At 36.8% G+C, this 7,330-nt stretch overlaps 1 non-coding gene across 1 annotated transcript; it reads right to left on the minus strand.

The window, feature by feature from the left end:
* Positions 1-4,349: 4,349 nt before the first annotated feature.
* LOC125496121 (small nucleolar RNA R71) lies at positions 4,350-4,456 on the minus strand. Its single transcript, XR_007272823.1, has one exon. It is a non-coding gene; the product is annotated as a small nucleolar RNA R71 (small nucleolar RNA).
* Positions 4,457-7,330: the final 2,874 nt, after the last annotated feature.

The following is a 7,330-nucleotide window of genomic DNA, read 5'->3' on the forward strand; positions in this document are numbered from 1 at the left end:
TCATATATTTCAAGATCTTGAACTCAACAAGGTTTCCTGATTTTTAGAGTTACCGGCTATGATACCAATTGTTGTATAATATGAGCACTATAAGAGGGGGGGTGAATTATAGTGAGAGAATAAGCTATACTTTTTGCGGAATTAAAAGTAAACTTGGGAACAAACAATGGGAACAAGAGAGATTTAGCGAGGAAAAACATCTTAGGCCTAGTAGGAATAAACAACCTCGACCACAAGAGATTTAACACAACTTTCCACTATATTAGGCCAAAACAACTCTGATTATGACCTATTACTTTTCTCTCGATTCTCAACTTAAGTACTCAACTCAAGTTCCCAACGACAGTTCCCACAACTGTCGTTCTCTCAAACTTCATGAAGTTCCTTTCTCTCTTGCTTTTACTCAAAGCTTCTCACACTTACAAGAGTTCACTCAAACCCTTTTCTCAAAAAACACTTTTAAACAATGGAAGAGTAATAAACTTGATTAATGTAAGTACGGATTCTCTTAAGGAAAAGGCACTGACTCTTTTAGATAACTAAGACAAATTAGCTAAGTCAGACACACATTGTTCTAAGGTTTTAGGCGCCTATTTATAGACAATTAAGACAAGACATTTTATTCCACTAATTAATCCACTATCCCATGATCTCCATGACTTCCATTAATTAACCAATTTAAATTAAATATTCCTTGATAAGTAATTAATCCACTACTTAACTAAATAAGAGAAGCAGTAAAATATTATGTTGTTTTACAAACTTGAGGAATAATTAAACTTATTTAAATTAATTAATACTTGGGAGATAATTAATTAAGCCACTAAATCCACTAACTACAAAAACGTGTAGCAGTAGCTTTAGGCGTGTAATCTTATTTTTAGGGAGTAAATAAAATATTTACTTTAGCTAGATTTTAGGAAAATATCTTTTAAAAATAACTTTAATAAAAATGAAAATCAGTTTTATATTTCAAACGAAAATCTTTTAAAAACCGGAAAGATATTTTATTTTGAAAACAAAATCTTTTAAATAAAAAATAAAAGATAACTGTTAGATATTTTTCTAAATAATATCCGAAAATCATTTTAAAAACTTTTTCCTAACAAACTAAAAACAAATTTCGTAAAATAGTGGATCTTAATTAAAACAACCCTAAAAACTCTAACTAACATATTAGGCGCACACCTAGAGTTAGATGCATAACTTTAGAGTTATTTAGGTGTTCCTAAACAGTTTTAAGTCTTGTTCCCTAACCTTTGAGAATTCGCCACGAACATGTTGAGCTTTCACTCAACCTTAACATGAAGATAATAAATACACCCTAATGCATTCTAAACTTCATTCCATGCTTGATACTTCATCACTCGAACATCTTCACTTCAATCTTTGATTAATTCTCCGTTTTAATCTTCAATCAAGTATTCTCTTTGCTCGAGAACGAATTACCTAGCAACAAGATAAATAAAATACACTATGTCTTTTGTGGTTAAGTCATCTTCAAAACTTAAGGGTCAACACTATATCTCCATACCAATTTTAGCTTTTTGTTAAATAACAACCAGTCGAAAATGGCATTAGCTTTTTTAGCACCAAAAGTATATTTCCACTTTTGTTCAGATTTCATATATTTTAGAGCCAGAAACTCTTTCTTCTCTAAATGAGAGCATTTATAAGGTGCCCCTTGAACGATTTTTGCCACATTCACTTCTTATGCAATATCAAAGTGGAAAGGCTCCTCATTCTGAGTAAAGAAGCTCTGGTACCTTGCTGTGCTTTCAGCTTGTATGTTCCTTTCATACCTTATGGCCAATTCTACTATTTCAATAAAATCGCCAAAGCCATGACCATCAAACCTTTTTCTAAACATAATTAACTTTCCTTCTTGAGCCATTTGTACAAACTCTCTTTCATGAATGCTAGCATGACACTTGATCTTAGCCATCTTGAATCTAGATAGGTAGTATTCCACATACTCTCTTGACTTCTGTTGGATTCTAACGAAATCACTGAAAGTCACTTTTGGTTTAGTGCATTGATAATTGCGTTTCTAACGCACTTTATGACCTCCTTTTGGTTTAGCTTGGTCCTCTTTATTCTCCTTTCTCCCCTCTTTACTCCTCATTTTCCTTACTACTTCTTCCCTTGATCATTGATTGATCATAGTGAGATTTCGCTAGATTTTTTTTTTATCTATTTTGATCAAATTTCTAGTACATATGCTTTCACCATGTTTTATAGTGTTTTCATTGCAGATATGTCCCTTATCAGGATCAAGTATTGCGATATATGGCTTAAGGAATGAGCTACATAAACCAAGGGAACTTGGAGGTGCGCCCGCATGGAGTTGGAGGTGCCTGCACACAATGGTGCGCCCGCACATAAAAGTGGTGCGCCAATACCTTCATCGGATTTAGAGGACAAAAGACAGACAGGCATGGTGCGCCCGCACCACATTGGTGCACCCGCACCCTCACAAAGGTGCGCCCGCACCATTTGAAGAGGATCCTGATTTTGAGGCAGACGAGTAAGGGGCGCCCACACCTCCTTTTGGTGTGCGCGCACCCTTCGTTCCGAAAAGAAAATTCGAGCTTCATTAAAAAAAATGATAGTTTTCTTTTGAGTTTTAACTTATGCTTTATTATAGTTTATAGAGAGATTATGGCTAGAATTTATACTAAAGAGAGAAAAACTTGAGTTTTGTCTAGATTTGAGATTAGTTAATCATAGTTTGTGATTCTCATAACATTCAAGGTACTTTTCATTCAATTTAATTTGAAGTTTTAGTTTTTATTTCATTCTTTTCGTGGTTGTTCTTGTTCTTCCTTATTATTAGTTATTCATTCTTATAGTCTCATATTGCTATTTTTATTAGTTTTATTATCTCTTAATCATGTTTAGCCTTAGATTAGTCATAGATTTTATGTCTAATTGCTTAAAATTCATGATTAGTGAGTAGTTTCTTATCTAGGGTTTGAGTGAAAGTATCGATTAGGGTTTTACATGTTTTGTTGATGTGATTGTGATGTTTTAAGGAAGTTTATGCATTGATCTTGGTGTTTTGAGACCTTAGGATAGATGTTGATCACATTTATGCTTTGGTATTTTGGATTGAAATATTCTTAAATTGAATTTTGAACTGTTTTATCATCCCCATGAATCAACTTAATTTTTAGACCAAGATATTGGGTAGAAATTAAGGGGATCCTTTATTAGGGGTTCTTCGAATTTATTGAATCTCTTAATCAATTGACTAAAGAACATTCGAGAGAGGATTTAGTTGATTGATTAAGTGATTATTCTTGAGGGCCATCAGAAAGAGAACTCGAGTATTTTAGAGGCAAACTAAACCTTTAATAATCGTCTCCTTTGCTTCACAATCGAATTAACAATCATCGTCCATTCTTTTTCATACTAGTAACCTTAACTCTAGTGTCTTCCTATTTGATATTTTAACTCGTATTATTTGCTAGTTCTAGTTTTTAGCTAGTCATAGTTGTTATCAAATCTTTTCAAACCCCAAATACCATTTAATTAGGTAGACTAGACTGCAATTGATCCCATATTCCCTGTGGATCGACCCTCGACTAGCCCTTACTATTTTCTTAGTAATTGCTTGTTAGGTTTTATAAATATTGTTTGAAAAGTGATTTTTGGTGTCTTAACGACACACTTAAAACCTCTTATCAAAATGGCGCCGTTGCCAGGGAAAGTGTGCTATTAATTGAAGTTTATTTTAGTTTAGCTTCGTTAGATGAGGTTTCTTTTATTTTCTTTTTTATTGTGGTTGTTATTTGCTAATCCTCTACCTGGCTTTGTTGTGTTACATGATAAGACGAGCTCACGGTTCACCCACTTTTCCTTTAGATCCTTAAACTGAATTGCGAAAGCTTCGGAAAATTTGGAAGATTTATCTTTTGGTTCCGAGCCATCTTCACCGGTCTCAAGTACAACAAGTGAAGTTGAATCATAAATGGGTGAAGCAAATCCACAGCTCTTTAGGGATTTCGGAAATTCGGATTCCTATGTTCTTCAAGGTGGTATTAGACTCCCCACCACCACTACAAATTTCAGCATTCATCCTCAGTATACTCGGATAGTGAAAGCAGAGCAATTTTGTGGGGTCGGATGAGGATCCTCTTGACCATTTTGACAGGTTTCTTAAGATATGTGCTATGATAGCAACAAATGACGTATCCCCTGACTATATCAAGATCCATTTGTTCCGATCTTCTCTTACCGGAAAGGCAAAATCATGGCTCAAGAGCTGGCCTGCTAATTCCCTCACTACATGGGAAGAAGTCACAATGGCCTTTTTGAAGAAATACTTCCAGGAGTGGAAGACAATAAACATAAGGAGGAAGATTTCCTCATTTAAGCAAGAGAGCGATGAGACTCTTGCGGAAGCTTGGGAGCAGTTTAAGGAGATGATTCGTTCATGTCGTCACCATGAGTTCAATAAAAACCTCTTCATGCGGTCTTTATATGATGGCCTTGATCCTATATCACGTGCCAACCTTGATGTTGGAGCGGGAGGTCAACTTTCTAAGATCCCGCAAGATCAACTTAAGTCCACTATAGAGGAAGTGATCAAGAATTATTCATGGGGTGGACGACGAAGAGGTGTTCAACCCAAGAAGAGCGGGAAGTTTGAATTAGATCCCATGGATCAAATTCAAGCCAAGATGGACCAACTTGACATGAAGCTTTCAAAGATCAATCTCGCCTCATCTAATCCTTCACAGGTAAATTCTTTTTCTTGTGATATTTGTGGTGGTACTAACCATGATACTTCTTATTGTGGAGGTACCCATTAAGAGCATGTGGTGGCGATAAATTCTAGAGGAGATGGATATCAAGGGAAACAAGGGTATAGAAGCAATCATCAAGGGGGTCTGAAACAACCTCAACAAAACTACACCAAAGGCTTCAACCAACCTCAATAAGGATGGAATCAACCTCAACAAGGGTACAACCAAGCTCGAAACCAAGGGTATGTGCAAGGGTATAACCAGAATTATAACCAAGGTGGTTCGTCCTCACAAGGGTCCAATATTTACCAAGCTCCACCCCAAAGAACCAATACCCAAAAATCTCCCTCTAGTCCTCCATTCCCAAACAAAATCCCGAACCCATTCCATCTCCCGATCCAACCTCTCTCCAAATTCTCCAACAACTCCAATCCATGAACCAAATCCTCCAAAACCATGAGCAAAGGTTTCAAGAGCTACAAGCCCATAGCAAAATGCTTGAAACCAAAATCACCCAGGTAGCCGAGAAGGATCCCTCTACTCCGACAAATAAACTTCTAGGCCAACCTATCCCTAACCCCAACCTCCCATCAAGCAAAAGCCATCCATTTGAGGTCGGGAACAACTTATGAGGGTCCTAACATGCCTAATGGGGAGTTAGAGAAGGAAGAAGAAGTTGAGATTGTTGAAAAGGAGGATGAAGTTGAGGAAAGTGAGAAAGATGAAGTTTTGGAAAAAGATGAGCCACAAGTCTAAGTTGGTGATAAGACTCCGTTGCCATCACCTCCACCAACCAAGACCTATGTACCTCCGGTTTTCTATCCTCAAATGTTGGTAGAGAGAAAATTGTGATAAGTTCACTAAATTCCTCAACGTGATGAAGAGACTGCAAATCAACATTCCCCTTTGTTGAGGCTATGTCTCAAATGCCGGCTTATGCTAAGTTCTTCAAGGAGATTCTCTCCAACAAACACAAACTTGAAGATAAGCTTATCACTCTATCCTACCAAGTGAGTGCTCTTGTGCAGCGAACCATGCCTAAGAAGCAATGGGACCCCGGGAATTTCACCTTGCCGATGAAGATAGGTGATTTATAGCCTAAGGGTGCACTGGCCGACTTAGGAGCGAGTGTCAATTTGATGACACTATCTATTGCTAAGCACTTTAAAATTCCTCTTCATCCTACTCGAAAAACGATTCAGTTGGCGAACTGCACTGTGAGAGTCCCCTATGGTAACTTGAGGATATACCAATTCAAGTTGGGCATGTGTTTGTGCCATGTGATTTTAAGGTAATGGATGTTTATGCTAAAATTTATCACTTACGACGAAATTAAAGCTTGGGACGATTTTACCAGATTTTGTTTATGACAATGCAATAAACGAATGCAGTAGGGATTAAAGAGGATGAACACACGAAAATGGTGACGCGAAAAACCCCAATAAAGATGGGTAAAAACCGCGGGTGGATGGAGATCCACCAATCTACTATTGTTGACTGTCTTCCTTAGCAAGTGACAATCGTTACAGAAATATTTCTCTCTAGGTTACTTCTCACAATATTGCATAAAGAAATGACTAATCCCCCCTTCTCTCCCTTTTGTATGCCTTCTTTTCTCTTTGGCTTTTTTCCAACGAATACATAATAAACTCTATAATTATTACATTAACTCCAGTCCATTAATCATGGGAGATCTTTCTCATTTATGCTCCAACGTCATAATCCTTACTTCTCTACGTCTGATTTTACGCCTCATTATGCTCCTTCCTTATTTAGCAAAACCGTTACTGCTTAATGCTTAGCTCCAGTCCTGCGTTCTCTGCTGCGTCTTCAAGTCATAGTCACTACATCACCATGTCCGATGGCATCATGTCATTGCGTCATCATGTCGTCGCGTCAATGTCATCCTATGAAAAAAATTCAGCCATAACAGTTTACCCCCAATTGTTGAATCGGGGTAACACAAAATCCATGAGACAATTGTTAAAAGAAATCAATAAATCAAATGAAATTCCTTCTAAGTTACCAAGATATCAAAAATCAAAGGAAGAATCTCACTTTTGTCAATTATAGAAAAAATTCTCCAAAGAAACACAAGGAAGGAAGGAATATCCATTTAGGCGGTTGTATTAGGTAGCCTAATGGTCTCAAAACATAAAAGGTAGTTTTCTTTTTAAATAGTTGTTTTAACTATAACCGTTGGCACAATGTCATGATTGCTCTTAATGACATAAATAACTTAGGTGGTTAAGGATTCTAACGTTTATTCCAACTTCATCAAATCTTTCTCTCTCCTTAAGTAAGATAGTTTCCATAACTCTCCTTATTCTCTCTGCCGGAAAACCGATCAGTAATACCAAGTAATTTTCATACTTTTCCGCTCATCAATTCCTTTAATTCGTAGTGCTTTTCTTCCTTACTTGCACTTATGGATCCTAGTAGACGCAGTATTAGAACGTTCGTAAAGAACCAAGAAAAATCGAGAGGGAAAGAGAGAGTCGTAGAATAGAGGGTTGAGAATGAAGACGAACTGTCAACGATGTCAGAAGAGGACATGTTAAGGTTTTTAGATTTAGGGA

The sequence above is a fragment of the Beta vulgaris genome, chromosome 3 (genome assembly GCF_026745355.1).
Source record: "Beta vulgaris subsp. vulgaris cultivar EL10 chromosome 3, EL10.2, whole genome shotgun sequence".
NCBI classification, from domain to species: Eukaryota; Viridiplantae; Streptophyta; class Magnoliopsida; order Caryophyllales; family Amaranthaceae; genus Beta; species Beta vulgaris.